We start from the raw sequence: 20,222 nt of genomic DNA, 5'->3' as shown, positions 1-20,222 counted from the left end.
TATCGGGGCCGCCACGGCACGGCAATACGTGGCATATCTACATCGGGATCGGATTATTCGACGTTTTCATTAGCCATTGACATCGGGCCACGGAAAATATCGATTCGCAGCCGGCGGATATGTCGCGCTTTCTCTGCCCGACGCGTTAATATTAATTTTCGAGCTTTTACATCCCCCCACGCCGTTCGGTACACTCGTAACATAGATTAATTGAGAAAGCCTGTTACCGAGAAACGAGACAGTGGTTATTAATGGCATAACAAAATATCGAACGGGATCCCACCTTCGCGACTCCCGCAATTTTAAAGGGCGATAAGTTTTGGCCGCGGCGGCCGCGCGAAGGAACAACGCCGGCCCCGTGATTAATGGTTTCCGTTTTTTCAAGAATACAAATTTCTGCCGCAAAGATTAATTTTTATTATCAATTTATCGTGACAAGAATTATCGTTCGAGTACATAGCAGGACGGGCCGAGCTCGAATCTAAAATCCTTTCGTAAATTATTAACATCGTAGAGAATCGTATCGGACGAAACTTGCCCGCTTTTAAATCATAACGCAAGTCAGCAACGCGGTACAATATTTTTTTTTTTTTTTTTTTCAAAGGGACCGGTCACATTTCTCCCTCGCCACCTTTCCTTTTTCCTCGATGAAGTTTCTGATATACAGGCGTGGGAGAAATAAGTGTCTCCGGCGAAATTATAATTTAATGTGCCGGCGATAAAGCATCTGTGCCTTCGAGATTACGCTCCAGTGTAATGACGACCATTAACATTTATATGTGTGCGTAGTTCTGTACTGGATCCACCGCTAATGAACATTGTCCGGATTTTCTGAAACCATATTTTGATATACAATGTTAATAGCTTGACGTGCAGTTTCAGTTGTTCTCGACCCGTGAACATAAATTCGGATAAATTATTCCACTGTTACGGAAAGTCTTCAAAATTGCAGGAACGACGGACTCGTTTAGGGTAAAATGAACAAAAATGCTTGAAATTTGAAGCGGATGCCTGCTTCAGAATTAAAAACACGAAATTCAGGGGAAAAAATTTGAAAGCCTGGCGTTCTTTCCTCCCCTCGAATACGTCTACTGGAACGGTAAAAAATGATTCTTGTTGTTCGCTACACCGAAAGCATTTATTTGCGCACCTCACTAAATCTAAGCTCTTGGACGAGAAAAAGAAGTGTAATGACGGCGTACTTCGCAGAAACAATTCCGGCTTCTCTTTTCCGGCAGCCGGATAAGCTGAACTCTCCGGCCACTTATCAGGAAGAAATTACTCCGTGAAAATCTTATTTCACCTTTCTGTTTGCACCAACCGCGAAAAACGGAATTCGTTCTGTTGCGCTCTATCCGTAACTCTGTGGAAATCGGAACGGATGGCAGCTTGGGTTGCCGCGTACTCGTAACCTCTATAAAATTAGTTGCACAACGAACGAACAGCAGAGCATTCTTTTAAAGGACAAATGAGAAGTTAGGTGTAATAAGAGCGTGAACGCAAGGAGGTTGTTTTGAGAAAACAACGTTCGAAGAACGGAAAGCAGAAATATTTAAATATTGGAGAACTAGCACTTGTAAATTGTGCATGAAAATATTTTAATTTGCAATTTCCTTTGTGAAGTATTCATAACAATATTATAATATTAATACTAAATCGTAATAGATAGCAGATAAATACAACTCGTACAAATTTTCTACTGTAATAACAATACATACAGGTAGTATGTCTTACTAAATGTAGTCAAATATTTAAATGTAAATTGCAATAAAACAATCTTTGTATATTTACAGTAATAACAATAATAATAATAATAAGTATAAAATTAAATAAAACAATAAATTATAATATACAGTAGCCAGATGAGAACTAAGTACTACGGCTCTGTTACTTTTTAAAATGCTGTGTGTTCTACAATTTTGAAAATATCAGTATATACTTATAATAAGTTATGTATGCTTAAATGTAGAACGCGCTGAGTCAATGTCAGCAAAAATAGAGATAACCTCTCACCGTTATTGCACATAACGCCTTGTGTAAAAAATTGATCGTCGTGACCCAGTGATCCCGTGACGCGGGGCGCATTCGCGTAAGCTGTCGATTTCACGGTGGTGTACGGTGCCAGGGAAGCTTCTCGGAACGAGTTAGAGGAACTGTCAAAGACGTCTAGTCAAATGGGATTAGAGGTTTATACGTCGTAAGGTCAGCGCTCGCTTAAAGTGCTTCAACGATGCGTTGCATATACACGCAAGTGACGTTGCACGTGTCGCGAATACACAAACTTCGGCTCACGATCCCTTCAGACGTTCGCTGATTGATTCTCTGAAGTGATTTCGCACTATCGACTCGCATTATCATACGCAAGGCAGTTCGGGGCAATATCTAGAGTGGGTATGCTTGATTCATGGCCGAGCAATATTGTTCTCTATCGCGCCACCGCGAAGCAAGTCGGCGCGACGTTACAGAGGCGGCCATGCAATCAGAAATGTGAAAATTACCGCTGGAAACCTGTACACCATCATATATTCGCAATTCGAAATTAGTATATTACCGATAAGCACACATATTGAGCTGAAAGATGGTAAATATGTAGGGGTGAATCAGTTTATTGTTAGCTGTTCAATAATATTACCTTGCTTATTGCTTTGAAAAAACTTTTTAAGGAAAGTATTTTTTCTTAGGAATTTGTGTTATAGAATTCAATAGAATGAAACGTTAATTACCGGTCTCAGAAGTTAAAGAAGTAAATACAGTCTGCAGATATAGAGTAAGAATTGTAAACATGACGATAGATGTAGAGATGTAGTAAACTTAACCATAAGCTGTATCTAATTATACGATTCTTCAAGTTATATGAATATATCGAGTTATGTTTACTAGTATAATGCAAATAAATTTAAATAAATTTAGTTTATTTAAGTTTTCCAGATAAGAGGGAATTCAAATGATTTTGATTGACGTAATTATATACGTGAATGTTTAAAGAACGATTTTCTAATTACTATCCATCTGTTCGTTCCATTTTGAAGTGATTAACTCCAAATTATGACACTCATTCCCAGTCAACATATGAAGAAGTTCTGCAAAATCGGTAATATTAAAATTCAGAAACGTTAGATATCTAAAATTGTAACACACGATAAACAACTGGAGTGAAACACTAAAATTAGTAAGGATAACATAGGGCGTGCAAATACGAAAATATAGGAAAAACTTCACAATGAAAATTCTGAAAATTGTATTGCTCTTTCGATGAGTACTATTTTGATTTAAAAGCAATGAAATATTCTTCAGAAAATTATTAATAATCTTGAATAGAGAGTAAATAGATCAACAAGGAACGTGGACGGAAAATATATTTTGTGACATTTTGAATAACAAAGTTCCTGGATTTCATTTCAGTGATAGGATAATAGATAGCAAAGAATGTGCAAAGTATTTATTGGATCCTGTAGGTGAAGCGATAGAAATTGAACTAATACGAGTTTATGAGACTATATGGTACTAACGTAATGGTCACCCAGTTTATCATTCATGAGCAACTATTCACGTATTAAACGCTCGTAAATCATAACTGGCACGTTATTGCACCTGGCATTACTAGATTTTCTTCTGTGTAGATGGATGAAAGAAACCAGGAATCTCTCATTTTGAAAGATATGAAGGATTGCATAACTATAATTTATACAGATATAGTCACTGATGAATGGTATATGAGTTTACATCTCGCAAACATTCGTTTCAATACTCATTCAAGTTTTCATTATTTATTTAACGTTTAAACCTCAAAGTCATAAATTAGTAATATTTGAATGCACTTTAGCATTTACTACAAGATGGAGTAAAAAACTATACTTTTTGAAAATAACATACCGATGACATAGAAAGAAATAAGAAATATGATTATAAAAATAAATAAAACAAATTTCTATTTTTGATACTCCAGTTTTGGAACAATTAGAATTGTTTGAAACATTTTTGTGTTATCATTAGCGAATGATATGATCAAGTGTATTCAGTCTATATCAGTTTCTCTATTTCAGGATTTGTGTGTAGTTTTGACACAAATTCATTCCTTCACGTCGTTGAAGTAGAAAAAGTACAACGTGATTCATACGCAGACATCCATCAGTGACCACTATGTATCATAGTCCGCAAACGCTAAAAAATTGTTTATTTCTATGAAGCTTCAACATTTTCAATAATTTAACGAATGAAGAAACTTTACATAAAACGTACATAAAAAATATCAAAGTAATAAACTTGAAAGAAACTACACCCAATTGTTTTCTATAATATTTACAATTTTAAAGTCATGCTTGAAAAATTTCAATTACCTTATTTCACTTTCAAATCTACTTGTTTCAGCCATTAAATTATACATTTTTAACATATATTTTCTAGTACAATCCGTGTGAACTATGCGTATGAAACAATCGATTCGTGTTAAGAAAATTGAGTGTTCGAATTTAATATTTCGGCCATTTTACTATGTCAAAACATGCCTCACGCGAGCTGTCCCAAGGTTACATTTTTGAAAGGAATCCTCTTACACGGTCCGTTCGTTTCTCCACAGAGCGGCTGAATGTTCGCGTCGACGTTTGACATTCGTCGCGCCAGACGAACCGAATCAGACCTCAGGGTCTACCGTGAATCGTAAAACGCGCGCAAGAAGGAGGCCTGCGTGCGACGTGGTCTCTCAGTACACGAGACTATAGTCATGAAAACAGAGTAATATCTGTGCTGCATGGTTACAACTCGAATTCATTGTTAAAAATTGGAAAACCACAGAGACACAAGGAAAAAGTACAGACGAGCGTGAAGCTATGGTGCGCAAAAATACATTTGTTCGAATATTACAAAACGGAAAGCAAGGGACTCAAAAATATCGGAAATAACTGAAATATGTATTATGTTCGAAAATGGGGAAGAGCTATTGCTCTGAAACATTTGTATGCTTTAAAAATGCTTGTAAACTACATTACGGTTTTTATATTCAACAAACAAACACAATTACTAAAACACAAATATAAAACGCAGTTTTGGATAACATTCATAGCTTGAACGCTTTTTTATAAAGTCTGCTTAATGAAATCTTATTACATATAGATACTACAGATAGAATATCATCGTCATAATATAATACATTCTATCTTTACTTCCGATTCCTTTTGCTTACAAAATTACCCTATTCGAGTTCCATGAACCCCACATCAATAAGTCACAAAAATCTATGCATGGAAATTTAAGAATGTTACGAACATGATACAATATAAAATTAACAATCACGTATAATCATCAGTTTGCAAAGTTTAGTACATCCTTACGAAATACAATAAAATTCAATACCCCTCGTGCTTCCTTGTGAGCGTTGAAAAATCGTCAACAAAGTAAGCTCAGCAGTCTCCTTTAACCTCAAACACTACATACTACTCCTACCAAATCTCATTTCGCATAAAGGTCGGCAGTCCACCTACCCTTTAAAACAAAGATCCTCCACCCTCATCCTTCAACTTCACTACCCCCAGCTCGGCGACTCCGTTACATGCATAAAATCAGAAGCGCAGCATGTGAAATCATAAAGCATCATATTACCCAACGCAAAGATCTCGTTACCGGGCGACGGGCTAACGTCAGGTGCGACGGAAACGCGAAGGACGAAGCGGCGGCTCCTGCGAACTCGCAAGATAGTCCTCTCGGCCGGTCGCGTGTGCGGGCCCGCGGCGGCCGGGTATATACGGACGTCGGTTTAGTTGCCGGTGTCGCCACGGGTCACGGTGGCGCTGCGCCGCCAGCGCGATCCTCAGTTCGTCACGGGGTCGCGAGGGGTACGCATTGCCTTCGTCGATTGGCCGTACCCACGTTCGTCCGTCGTGACGCGCGAAAACCGCACGAGCGCGTTCCGATCCTCGCATTAAACCAATGAAAAGAAGAAAGTCGAAACGATTGTGATCCCGTCATCAGTGCACGCAATCCCAAGAAATTTTTCTGTGCGGTGTCATGTCGCCGAGTGACATTTCGTCGTAGAGCAACCGCGGTCTTTGGTACCGTCGCCGGGAACGGAAGCAGAGGACTTGTGATCGGAAGAGAGAAGATCCGGGCACTGCGGTGGTACCTGCCGATTTCGATCTAACCTCCCAGCGGCTAGCTCTCCCCTGTGCTGTCAGCAAACGTGAGTGCTTCCTACCACCTTGTTTGACTTTGCTCGTGCCTCGGTCTCGTTTTCCCCACCGGTACCGGTCCCGAACGCACGCGTGGAACACGTCCCACCGAGGAAACGTACTTCGACTCGTTACCGACAGTTCGACGGAGTACGCTTTCGACGCGTGGCCCGGAATTCTTGATCGAGCACCGGGGGACGTGCTCTTCCTCCGATATTCTTACTCACCGATATACACAGATGAACTTCCGTTCGGACTGCACGATCGGTACGGTACGTGTCGCACCGGCGTGTAACTGTATGTACTCGCGGAACGTGTTGCTCGCGTTCTTACCCCGTGACATATCCGATACGTGTACGCATCGTGCGCACGTAGACCTGGTGCACTGCGTTTGACGCTTGCGTTACATCGTGCGTATCGCCTGCGGACCTTTTTGATGGTACCTACCTCCCGCGAAGCTGTCCCGGCGCTCAGGTGCGAGCAGGCCATTCGGAGTTGAGTGAGTTCTTGATGGGGTTCGAGCTGGTACTTGTTCAACAGAAGGCTGGATTTACTGCATTCGATTCGTTTGGAAAATGAAGGAAGTTAACGATTTGCTCGTTAGTTGCCTGTTAACTTAACTGAGAAAGAAGAGCGAACTCTTTTTCATTTTTATCGGTTTCATTTGTCGGTGTATTTCGATAATGTTACATTTTTGTGTTTGTTTCTTTTTAGAGACTTTTGGAATAATTGATTAACAGTATTTATGACAGTATTATTTACAGGTATTGTAGTTTTATTTATTTTTAGATCGTTGTAATTTTCTCTTAGTATGACTATATGGCTATTTGAGAAAATATCAAAATGTTTATGCTGTGTTTGAAAACTAACTTGATAACTTCTTATTCTGTAATAATGTCACAACGAATTGCCGTGTCATGTCTTTTTTAAATAATTTCTTGGTTCATTAATCCTTATCACCACAAGTGGCAGTCTCACCGTCAAGCACACATATACCAGAAACAATTACAATATTAAAATATGTATGAATTAATTCCCTATTTTTTGGTACTATTTTATGCTTAGCAGGCAATCATAATTGAATTTCCTCCTTGAAATTTATTTGGTGCAAGTGGCAATCGTTCTAAAATATTCTTGGAGTAATAAGGGTTAATTGGTATTGGTGGTGGGAAATTTATTGAGCAATCTTCAGTTGTTAAAGGAATATGGGATAGTTATTTGAAGATACACTGTCGAGTGAGACATATTTCAAAAGGAGAAAGCATAAATCGTGTACTTAGGAAATTGGGATTTAAAGACTGATAATAGAATTGGTTGGTCCGTGCGGTTGTGAGAAAAGAAAGAGCCTTCAACGTTATTTTGCTTCGAAGTGAAACTTTGATTGAAAATCGTCGCTATTGGAAGCTCAATATTAAACGTTTTATCTTTTTTTTCATCGATGCTGTACTTATTGGGAACAATGTAGTTGACATTATTCAGTTATTTATAAAGTTGACTGCTTCAATTTAAATATTCCGTAAAAAGACAAATCAGTAATAACAATAATATATAAAAAGACATAATTAATATTTTTTATCTTAACTTTATGTCAGGAAGTATATAATAAGAACAGAACCTTTTATACGAATGAAATTGTTTCCGCAATTTCATTTTAATTTTACGGGAGATAAAAAGTGTATAGTAACCTTCGAAGAATGAATCTACCCAGGAGAATGGGTTATTTAAATTGATTTCAAAGAAGTGACTCCATTTAACTTAGCTTTTCTGCAGAGGATTAACCGGCACAAAAAAATTGTTCTGACATTTGTGGACATAAAAGTAAAAGCAGAAAGACGTATAAAGTGAATATCCCAGACAATCTTTTAATCATTTTATGCAGTTGCAAATAGACACATTCAGAAGAGTGAAAACGTAATGCGATTGGAAAGGGATTTCGAAAGATTGAACAAAATTTAGTAAAAAGAAGACCAACATCAATAGCTTTAATTATGATTAAAACCGTTGAATAACTATTGTCGCTACATCGATCGTAACCCGGATAGAATAAACTTCCTATATTCATCCATCAGAGTTTCAAATTATTCAAATTACATAAATACTTTATACAGTATTTTCACAGTATTTTCCTTGAAAGTATGTTGAAAAATTGATTATACTGTAACATATTTATAAAATATAAATATTCTACAAGCTGAACTCTCCCAATTCACGTAAATGTATAAAACTAATATGTATTTAAAATGTATCCATCCAAAAACCGTACAATGGAACAAAAGGTTGCGGCTCCGCACAATGGGGATCGTCGAACAATAATGCGTTTTGCATCAAACAAAAAGAGCTAATTAAACGATGAAACGATGAAACGCTGAAAACAATCCGCGATTGCAATCCATTTTCAGGATAATGTGTACAGCATTTCACGATTGGAATATTCTATAATGATCGCGTATACTCGAAATTCATCGTGACCGAAATCCGTGCATGTTGCTGGAATGATCGCGTTCCGCACGTACGTGTCTGCCCGATAATAATCGTTCCGAGACGTGGCTGTCAGAAGGCCACGTGGAAACTGCACCACTGGTTGCTTCCGTGCGATAAGTAATTCTCTCGGTGTGGCGGCGGCGTGTGAACCAGCGGCCGTCATTTTACTTGTAACACTTCATGTCAACGACTCCTCAGGAGGCACTCGCGATCGCGATCCATTCACGTGTCCGCGGTCAGGCGCGTTTTCCCTCCCGCGCGCGCCGCGATATCTACACGCCACGCCCGGCCAATTTTCTCAGATAATACGCGTTTCATGGAACTAACGGCCGCCCGCGCGATTTCCCCCGGTTACAATGGTTTCTCCGGCGCCGATAATGCCGACCGACGCATAAATAATTAATCGCACGCAATCAGCGTGTTTGCGTCCATACCGCAGCCGCTACACGCGAAAATTGCTTCTGTCTGTCGCGGAAACGAATCGCGCCGCACGAACGATACTCTCTCGGATCGTTTAAACAGTTATATGTATATACATATATATAACAGTTACATCGGGATTGGGCGTTATTAAAATGAAGTTTTACTTGAATAGATTTGTTTATTTTTCATTTCATTCGTTACTTTAGCTTTGTTTATTTTATTAAAGGGGCCGTTCCGATTATTTTTTCAAGATTTCCATATTGCTTCGAACGTATCCTCAAAGAGTTTTATATAACTTTCAAATTGTGAAAGTTATCGTGTGACAGAGTGTCAATGATAGTGTGTAGATGCATAGTACACCAGTTCTCCAGTTATTATAAATATTTGCATATAAACATTTGAATATTTTATTTTATCTTATCTTATTTTTGTTATATTTTATTCTGTCCTGTTTAATTCTATACTTTTTTATTTTATTTCATTTCATTTCATTCTGTTTTAGTTTATTCTATTTGTGCAAAATATTTCGATATTGTTTGTTTATTCATAGATGTCAGAAATATTTTTAAATTTTGTACAAAATCGTTTATTAAATTATTTTTTAGATCAGTTCACTCCTGCTCAAGGCATTCTCGGTATCAATTTTTAAAACTGTTACAGTAAAATTTCAAGTACAATTTGTGCATCGATATAACGGTTGTCTTATATCCGAGATCATCACTTTTATAAATTTGTTGAATATATTTCTTAAAGAAATCATTTCAGAGATTTACGGATACATATTTTTGAAAAATGGATTGCTTAGCTTTTTAAATGTATGTAACTTAAACAAACGGGCTCTTTCTCGTCTCGTAGGTATACATGAGAAACCGTTTGGAAGTTTCGTTCTCGCGCTTCAGTGGTGCGAGGATTTCGGATGCGTGTAATTCGGTAGAAGTTTGTTTCGGCGTTTAGCGAGAGTTTTGAGAGGATTTGTTCCTTTTCCTCTTTACTCAAAAGCGTTCGAATGTGGAACATTATTGAAAATGTTTTTTGGAAACATTCTTTGTCAGCCAGTTAGGAATAATACCTGTGTAAATATGTTTTTTAGTTAGCATTGTTTATGCAAATTTATTAACTCCCCTGTGCTAATTAGACTGTAAGTATAAAACAATTGTCATCCAACTATAGTTATGACGTTTTGAACCAAACGAAGTATTTTTCGTTAAACTCTGAATATTTTGTATAAGAACGTAAAGATATTAAATTATTATTGAAGTACAAAATATTAAGTTGGCCAAAAAAATGCCGCATTCTTCGAAGAAGTTTCACCTTACGTAACACGTTAGTGAAATATTCATACATTATGCATTTTGTTCAAGAATACATATTTAAAGAGAAGCAAAAAAAGGAAGATCGGGCAACTTAATATGCAATTTCATATTTCCCTATATTAACTAGCCTGCGATTTATGCATTTAAAGCATATGCAAATGATGTAATTAAAACGGTAAAATAAGTGTTATAAAATCAGTAGATAACTCCAACAAGTTTCGGTTTGCAGTCCATTTTCAGAAACCCTTCTTCGAAAATTGAAATTTGTACAAAAATACGTTAATAATGGTGAAAAGAAAAAGTATATTGAACTCGCTTTAATACTTAACTACTACCAATATTACAAAATATAATTTCTACTGTACTACAATTGTCAATTCTGTGTCTGTCACATCGTTTAGCAAACTTACATCGAGTACAAATTAGAAACGACAAGAGTCAATGCACCTGCTAGGTAATTGTTCTTCGTCACTTCGTTTCCAAAATAACAAAGGCTAGCTGACGTTAACACTATTCCTACCGCGACCGGTCAAATGACCAGTCTTTAGCACAACTTATATTTTTTAATATAGAATGAAGATAATAACCAATTTGACAGTATAAAAATATAATTTCTTTTATTTAGAAGTACATAATATACATTTTATTCGTTTTCACCGCATTTTTTACAAATAGGCTTCTTGATTGTACATTTTCCACTAGTACGTACTTTTTACATTTTAGACAGATTTTGTTAGTCTTATTGTCTTTACAATATCTTATCTGGCATGTTTTCCGTTCACGTGAACTTGTACTTGTATTTGCGACGGGTGTTGGTTGATCTTCTTTGCCTAGTTGTAGCATTTTTTGATATTCGATGGCAAGTTCTATTGCCAATTGAAATAAAAATTCTTGTCTCGAAATTTCTTCTCCTGTGGTTTTGTTATATAAAACCCATGCATTTATCCCGGCTAAGTCTAAGGTATTGAAAAATACCTGTAAAGGCCATCTCCAACATTTAGATTTTACCGATTTTACTGAGGCCGATAGGCGAGCGAGAATTGTATGCACTTGGAAGTGCCGTAAAGTAGTCTCTGGAAGGCGCTTTTCGGCTAAAATCATGTCACAACTGCATTATCTTTCGTTTGTAACGACTTTATAGTTTCGGAATCGAGTCTTTGAGAGAATACTGTTACAAAAAAATATAAATCGTTCTACCGGTCAAATGACCGGTCGTGGTGGGTAAGACAGACTGCAAATTTTTCTCAGAAAATAAACAATAAAAAAAGAAGTGAACATTGAAAAATGTATTACACGTATATTTGAGGAAAAGTCGTGAAGTTTAAAGGCGATTCAGTTACGTTGTATATAGGAAATTCCAATCGAAATTTTAAAAACGGTCATTTGACCGGTCGTGGTAGGAATAGTGTTAAATTATGCTTCGCGGAACATAGATCACTCCAACGGACGGTATAAATGTTAAGACATCAATCAACTGCCATATGAGCCATTATATTACTCCGAACGGCTAACAAATAGAACCGGCTCCATGATAATTTCCAATGCTGTTCTTGTTCCGACGTCTTCCCCATCTGATTTTTTTCTTTCCTCGACTCGACTCCTGGTTTCCTGTTATCCGGGCAGCCGTGCGCGCGTAACAGTAGGCCGAACAGGTGCTCATCTTCTTGCGCCCTCGCCGCCCGCGCACAGACGGGACAAGAGCTTTATTGTTGAGTTTCTTGCGGGTGTACCGTGAATCAGCCCGAAAACCACACAAACACACCCCCGAAACGGGCAGAGCTGAATAGTACTCGCGACTTGCTTGTTTATTGATTAGCCATTAGCGAAATTAATGGTGGTCCTGGAGCACGACACAATACCGCTATAAAGCTTATGAAGGTGAATTAGATACAGGACACTTGCGCGAATTGCACTTATTCATGCGTCGCGTTTGAGTAATCGCCGCTGCAACAGCGAAACGAAGATCGTTAATTTATCCTGCAATTTTCGTCGATCGATCCTCGCTCGTTAAGGAACGCAACGATTTCATAACTAACCGGTGCGTCCGGAATACTAACGATACGAATTGCATTAGACTGCGAAGACGACCGTATTCGGTATGAAACGTGATGGAGGAATCGGATTAATATACACAAGCGCCGCGTACGCGTAAATTAAAATACGCTCGGTAATCCGTAAAAAAGCGATTGATGCGATTTCGATGACTTTTTATTTTTTATTTTACCCGTGTATCCCGATTTGAATGAATGATAATGTTTGAATTATATTTTATTCGATTTCAGTATTCAGCGGAAGACATAAAATCAGTTTAATTAATATCGGTACATTGATATTTTAAACCGAAAGGTCTGTACGCTCGCGTATTAATGAAATTGGTAGCCGCTTTTGTTTATATAAAAGATTATTAATTTGTAATATGCTCGTACATTTGAAATTGCAAAGTAAATTTAACGCACGAACAAAATTTTACATTTCACATTTTGCAACCCTGCAATTATTTCAAATAACTGTGTAATACAGTTTCAAAGGTATTAATAAAAATTGGCTTGAGTAGAAAAAATATTCACGGTTTCGTGGGGCGTATAACGCGCACTGTAACTAGAGGACTGAACATAGGAAGACAGATCTCGTTAAACTTGGCAAAATTTTTCTCTACGTTCCTCTCTGTCTTCGTTTTAAAAAGAGTGCGGCCCTTCATCCTGCTCTCCACAATCGTCTCGGCTATATCAAAGCTATGGATCACGATTCTCTATTTTCCTTATTTTCAACACTCAGACCTTTTTCCAAGAATCTTTTAATTTAATTAGTTTCTTAATTATAATTGAAGTCATTTCGATAAATGGTATTAACTTTTTGGAAAACATATTTAACGAATGTTTCACTTATAGTAAGTATAATAAGTATATGTTGTAACACAAGTTCTATACATTAATGATTAATTAATAAAATATCTATTAATAACGTATCTATTTCCTCAGCAAAGAAATTAAATTTCCCTTCAGTCTTCATCTGCGCAACGCAATGCAGAGAATATCGAATTTTGCGTAAAGATTCCCGGCACATCACTCACAAGTTTCTGCTATTTATACAGCTACTTTTCGCCACGAAATTTCCTCCGTTACATTAAACTTTCATTTATGACAACGAGTTCAAAGTCTAGTTAATCCCCGCATAAACGGCAGGAAGAACCCGACGCACAAATTCAATTAACAGAGGCTTTGACAACTCCAACAATTAGCGATTAAAACCTCCGCGAACCGAATTTACGTTCGAACAAAAAATGGATAGTCGAGCCTCGGCGACGTTAATCCAATAGTGCGGTACCCGCCGACGTGTTGCGAAATGATTAAACTTTCGTCGTTTCGTTTCTAAATGAAGGGAACGCCGCCTCCTACCAGCTACGTCCATTTTATAATGGCAAGAATGCCAAACAAGTAGGATGACAGTGCTACGCGAAGAAGAAAGCAACACTTGACTATTTTATGTGCCCGCGCTCCTCTTCGCTCGGGACCACGGAACCCTCTTGCATGCGCTAGTTCAGTTTCAAACTTTAATTAAAAAGGTGGAGTCGCAATAAGCTTGCCGCCGCCTCCCCGTTCAACTCTCCCTTAGTCTCCCTTGGTCTCCCTTGCTCCCTGTTCACTCTCCGTCTTTCTCCCTCGCTCTCGCATTATTCTCTCTCTTCGACGTCACCGAAACCGCCGGGTTGGAGAAGTCGAGCTATTTTAATTTCATTTACGAGAAATAAACAGAACAATCAAATTAACGTAGGCGAGTGAATATGCACGTCCAGGCCTGCCTTTGATGCATTCTCGAACTGCGTATTTTCGGAACTACTCCGCTTCCACCCACGCTATCCCTCACCCTTCGTCCTCTTTCGCTCTCGCTCTCGATCTGTCTCCCTCTTTCGCTCTCGCTCTCGATCTGTCTCCCTCTTTCGCTCTCGCTCTCGATCTCTCTCCCTCTTTCTCTCTCTTTCTCCCTCTCACCTATCTGTGTTTCCCTTTGTTTTTTTTTAACTGTACGTGTGCTACTATTGCTACTGTATTTCCACCGACTGTAACGTAACGCGTGGAAAGATGCCACCGCAAGTAGGATAGGAATTCGGGGGTTTACGATTGGGTATTCACTGTGCACATTTGCGAATTAACGGAATTGGACAAAATTTCTGCTAAATATGGCACCAGTGGATGATACCTCCGGGTGTTCAGTACACAGGGTGTTATATTTAAATGAGAATGGACTTTTAATAAGTAATGATACGTAACAGGTTGTTGGGAATTTGTTTCAACACCCGTTATCATACAGTACGTATGGTAAAGAGATGATACTCAGTGTAGAGTTCTGTTTGAAAAAATTAACTTGATCCTCGAATCTCCTCCACTACCATATTTATATCAAAATCATACCATGTAATGTACTCCTTTATATCAAATCATTTTTGTATAGGCATTTATTCGAGATTTAAGTTTTCGCAAGTAGTTTCAGGAGATGTTAACTTTTTTAATATATTTAATTGAAAAGATGTCACTGTTATGTCTCATTTTCTTAAAGTTTTGTTTGTCCATTTGATAGTGCGTCTAGATGCAAATTCAACAACCCATAGAATACATATTCAGTTTGAATCGTTCTCAAGGTATACTATGTATTGTACAAATTTCCGGATAAAACGGAACAATCTTGCCTCAATTGCCGTGTGTAAATATTGTCAGCGGAAACGGATGCAGAGAAAACTCCGTTATAATAGTAGTCTTGACGACTCACGATCAGCACAATCTATCATCTTATTCGGTACAGTTTTGTTCCATTTCACGCGTAAATTTGCATTGAAAAGTAGTACCTTGAAAAGTATCCAAAAGTAAAATTTTTTAAATTTATATTCAAACACACTAAATACCAAATTACCAACATGTATTAATTCTGTTAAAATTATAATGTAAAATAGAATTAACAACACGAAAATATAAAATTAATAAAAGCTTGTAAATATAGTAGTAGCTAAGAAAGTTTACTTGCAACAATGTAGTTTTTTTATAATAACCTTACGTTAATTTAAAATTTATTTAAAATTCTATAAATTATCAATTGACTTTGAAGAATCTGATGTTTCATATGCACCAATAAAAAATAATTATTAAACTGCGGAAGTAAACGCAAATTCACATTTCTGCAGGTAAGGACACTACCAGAGTTTGGCGGGTTTTAAGGAATACAAAATATCATTGCATCTAATGAAACGTGTTTAATATATGTATACTTATCGCGCGCGTGGCACCGTGCGTGCGGTCACGAAAGGTTTTTGCGCGAACATACTGAACAAAACAAAATACGCTCGCGAGCAGTACTCTGCTACACGGCCTATGAAGGAAGCACACGGTCAGATCCATGATTCGACCCATTCCAACAGACACGAATAATTGAAATGAAACAGAATTCGATTTTCTTTGTGAATGCGCGCAGTCAATTAAAAATGAAATTAAGACATAAAAAACATTATTAAAGCTTGCGTTTGATACAGTTGTCAATATCTTTTAATGCTAACAGCATAAACTTTTTTGCAGTTTAATTATTAGATTCAAAGCAGTGCAACAAAATTGAAAGTGTTGATCGTTAATCGAAAAAGTATACTGTTTAGTCATATCGAAAGCGTAACTTTGAAAAACAGTGAAAAGTTTTAACTAATTAAATAGAGTGGGAATGATTCTATTATCACTAATCCGGGGTTTAATCGTGCATTAATCCGCCCAGCGATAATTCCCGCGGTCTAATCTGTGATTCTCGTCTAGGAAGATGAATTCGAATTGATATTTCCTGGTAGAACGATAATTGAGAAGGAAGTTGGCGAACGTGTGGAAGCAGATACGAGTTTTTTGCTAGCGACCGCGTGCGTAGCGAGGCTCGCGTTCCCTCATGACTCAATATTCGGGGAACTGAGAGCCTGGATTTATGGTCGCGATAATAGTTAATAAGCTTTCATTAAGGATTCGGGGAAAATCGCTCGCATATCTCGTGAAATATTCGCGAACGTTCAATTACGCGCGATCGTGATAATAAATTCTCCAACTCGCAGTAACCGTACAGTGTCAAATGGTGCCCGTTACACGCTAGGAATTACATGAAAATTAGCATCGCGTTTTCGGCGTTACTTAATTAAAAGCGCAATTATTTAAGAGTTAGCCTGCCAAACGGGGAAACGACAAACAGAGGCCAGTTCGAAATTTCTGCGTTGGTTACGCGGAAATCGGCCGGGGCTGGTCGCTATCGTTGAACGCGAATACGGTGCTGGCGAATTCGATTGAACCCCGACTTCGTTCAACTACATATAGTACAGCCCGGTAAACGTTCAACGGGAAATTACCTCGTTAACTTTCCATAAACAGTTAGGAAACAAAAATTCGCTTCTCCGTTTAATGGGTTCATTTCAGTTTCACCCTGAAAGGCACTCCATATTGTAATATAGTAATTAAAAATTCTATTACTTTTAATGTTTGGAACATTGTATAATTACTTTGGAAAGCCTACTTTCTTCACAGTAATGTTACGTTTAAAAATTATACTATTATATTATAAATGATGTATTTAACATTTCTATAAACTGAAAAGTTTTGAATAAAATTGTATAAAAGCAAAATACTTATAAAAAGATATCCAAATATTTATGTCATTTATAAATTAAACTACTAAATCTTATCAGACTGAAATTCAACGGAACCAGAACTGACAGGCGAACGTATACATTAAATCAGAGTACGTATACCATTTATAGATTAAACTAAGAAATTTCATACATCTAGAAATCCGGCGAAAACGGAAGAACTCACGGATTAAACCAGATATTTACGTCTCTTATAGGTTAAACTCCGAGATCCGAGGAATCCGGAGTCCTATAAAACTAGAGGGGCAGTTGTAATTGGATAGTCTTCTTACGAGGAGAGAATTGCTTCTTTTATTAGCGTGCACTTCTAGAGAAAGGGCAACGTTACTCCTGTCGGAGCAATTATAAGGTCGTCCGAAGTAACGAACGACGACGGCCGGGTTATCTCGAAGACGTAGTCGCGTGCAATTTGCCGAGGCACACAGGGCGATGTGTTGAGTGAAAGATTTTAGGGATAAAAATTACATTTCAAATTTCTATGATTCATTTGCACTTTCAACAAATTAAATCAATTTTATAGTGTTAAAATGAGAACGTTGCGACATGGACGACATTTCTATTATATCACAAGCAACTTAATCCAATATTATTGACGTTTATTAAATTGTATATGAAACTGTTTACTAATTTACACAATTATTTCCAATCACACTGCATAATGTATTAATACCTATAGCATAATATATATTGTCTATATTTGTCACATTTTTCTATTCTTCGAACATCTCTGTCACGATCAGAGATTACTGTTTAGTTATATGGAAAGCGTAACTTTTTAGAGTAACAAGATTACGTTGATGAAAGACTCTATATTTCCATTTTGGATGGCATGAAATCAATATTTCAGATATTCGGTACATTACATTATTTCACATACATTATTTTCAGTAACAAAGGATTTAACCTTTTGCGGACGAAGATTCTTTGAAATGTACAAAACATTCAACAGATGAAGCTAAATTACATATCAATTGTTTAATTACTAGAAAAAAGGGAAACTACGTGCTGATCTCTTGCTGTTTGACTAATTGAATCATCTATTTGCGACTTAGTTTTTCAAATATGAACATTTGGTCTCGCCGAAATGTCGACATTTGTCCGCAAAGGGTTAAATACCGATTGAAAGTAATTTGTATAAGATAACATACTTTTCATTGTACTGATAAATGGAATGGATCGTTCGAGAGTAATATTGATCGTATGGCCGACTCGTGATTTATCAAAGGATACAAGACTTTTCTCATATAGACAACTGTTTGGCGAGGCAAGTAGTTGTTGCATCGTGGCGGGCGCCATGGCGACACGACACGCCTAAAATCTTAATTTCGCCCCCGGACAAAATATTTATCGAGCATCCCGGCGAGCGACGAAGTAATTGCGTGCACGACATCGTCACATTGAAACGGGCCAGGCGACCATAATGAATAATCGGCCTGTTCGTTGAGTGATCACGCGCGTGAGATTACGCTCGCATTTTCTGCACGGTACTGTCAGCATCGCGTGCGATTAACACGTCGATTTCAACCAGCCAGAGACTGGGCTCTCTCGTAAACATTTTTATAGGGATTTCGCGATAAACGAGGCTGTATCGGCCCCGAGAATCGCGACTCGTTGTTATTACCCTCCGAGTAATTCTTACGTTAATCGTCGCCACCATTAATATGCCAGGCTGCTTCGTTTCTTTCTAGCGCACACGCGAAAATACGCTGTTTCATGGCGATATAATAAAGTATTTGCCACGAAACGCGGACTCCTTAAAATAATTAGAACGTCACGCTCGCGATAAATTATGTGGTTTAAGGCTATGTTTAACGAAAACATTTGTTTTTCTCTAATTTATAATCCGTTATTCATTATGTAAGCTGCCTAACGTAAGGGCTTAATTTTCTCGTAGGAAATGTTATGGATACTTTTGGCAAAATTGTTTAGAAAGTATACGAATGTAGGGTGTATAGGAAAAAGTTGTTCAGGATCACGTTTACGATAACATATATCAAGGTCATTATGATACCGCTTTTTTAAATAATTGTTATTTTCTTTTTGGAAATGTATATTTTATGGATCAGTATATTAATTACAGATTAATACTAATGAAGCTTTGATCATTTTTGAGTGACGTTAGATGACTATAGTATACGTAGTGACACATTCAGATTTGGTATATATTACTTAAATTAATTGTACGCGGTAAATTTTATACTTTATACGTTTATTTACATTATATACATTATGTTTAATTATGTTATCAATATCTTGAATTTAAGATACAAAGGAAGAAACGGTTTTGCCCAGTTTCCATATTTTCTGTACATAAAATCAAATTAAAACTGTAAAATGACAAAAACGACAAAATATTCTCAATTAAATCCTTCCTCGGAAGAGTTAAGTAAGAGTTATTAACTAACATTTTTCTCGTAAATTGCAAGCATAAGACAAATAAAGCAAAATAAATATATTTCACTGCTTTTCCTTGTAGGCAATATGACAGGTGACATTAATTGTTCGAATTAACAAAAATGTATATATAAATTGTACACAAATTCAATAATATACAATATAAGTAACTTCGAGGCCACGCAAAGTTAAAAACAATTAAAAACTTACAAATTTATCTGTACATGATAACATATGTTAATGTGCTTTAGTTTCATTTGGTCTGTAATATGTACTGTTTTTTTCAATGGTAATTGTTTTCAATATACTTTCGAATTCGCTGCTGGAAAATTAGTGAACAGTACGAATATGTTTTACGGACGAAAGAAATAAAATTATACACACGTATATGAGCAAACAAAGACTTTATTTGCAACCTGTATCAAGAGAATGGAAAATTGTTACTGCACTGTACAATTCCATTAACAATTCATTTGGGAGGGTCGAACATTGTTGGCAATACACAATTCGTATCGGCGAAAATTTCAATCAATTACTACGTGTATTTCGTTCCGATTTTTCTTCGTTCGAGGGGAAGCAATATTTTATGTTTTAATTAATGATGCTTGAAATTTCAATACGAAGTTGTACACCGGACTGACAATCATGACATTAAATAACACAAAATTTCCACAAATACGTTAAACAAGTATGATAGGTGCATACATTTCTATTGCGGTATAATGCATACAGAATAAAACAATTATATAACCTTTTCCTTCATATTTCGCAAAATATTGAACATTTTTTAATGAA

The 20,222-nt window shown here is 37.0% G+C and overlaps 1 protein-coding gene across 1 annotated transcript in view; it reads left to right on the top strand.

The window, feature by feature from the left end:
- The first annotated feature begins 5,820 nt into the window (after nucleotides 1-5,820).
- LOC116424242 (discoidin domain-containing receptor 2) overlaps nucleotides 5,821-20,222 on the top strand; it is a 281,595-nt gene continuing 267,193 nt past the window's right edge. Inside the window, exon 1 of the mRNA XM_031970366.2 lies at nucleotides 5,821-6,172. The gene's annotated coding sequence lies outside the window, so the exon portion shown is untranslated. The remainder of the gene's footprint in view (nucleotides 6,173-20,222) is intronic.

The sequence above is a fragment of the Nomia melanderi genome, chromosome 7 (genome assembly GCF_051020985.1).
Source record: "Nomia melanderi isolate GNS246 chromosome 7, iyNomMela1, whole genome shotgun sequence".
NCBI lineage: Eukaryota > Metazoa > Arthropoda > Insecta > Hymenoptera > Halictidae > Nomia > Nomia melanderi.
Note: the sequence above shows the minus strand (reverse complement) of the source record. Positions and strands in the feature narration are given on the sequence as shown.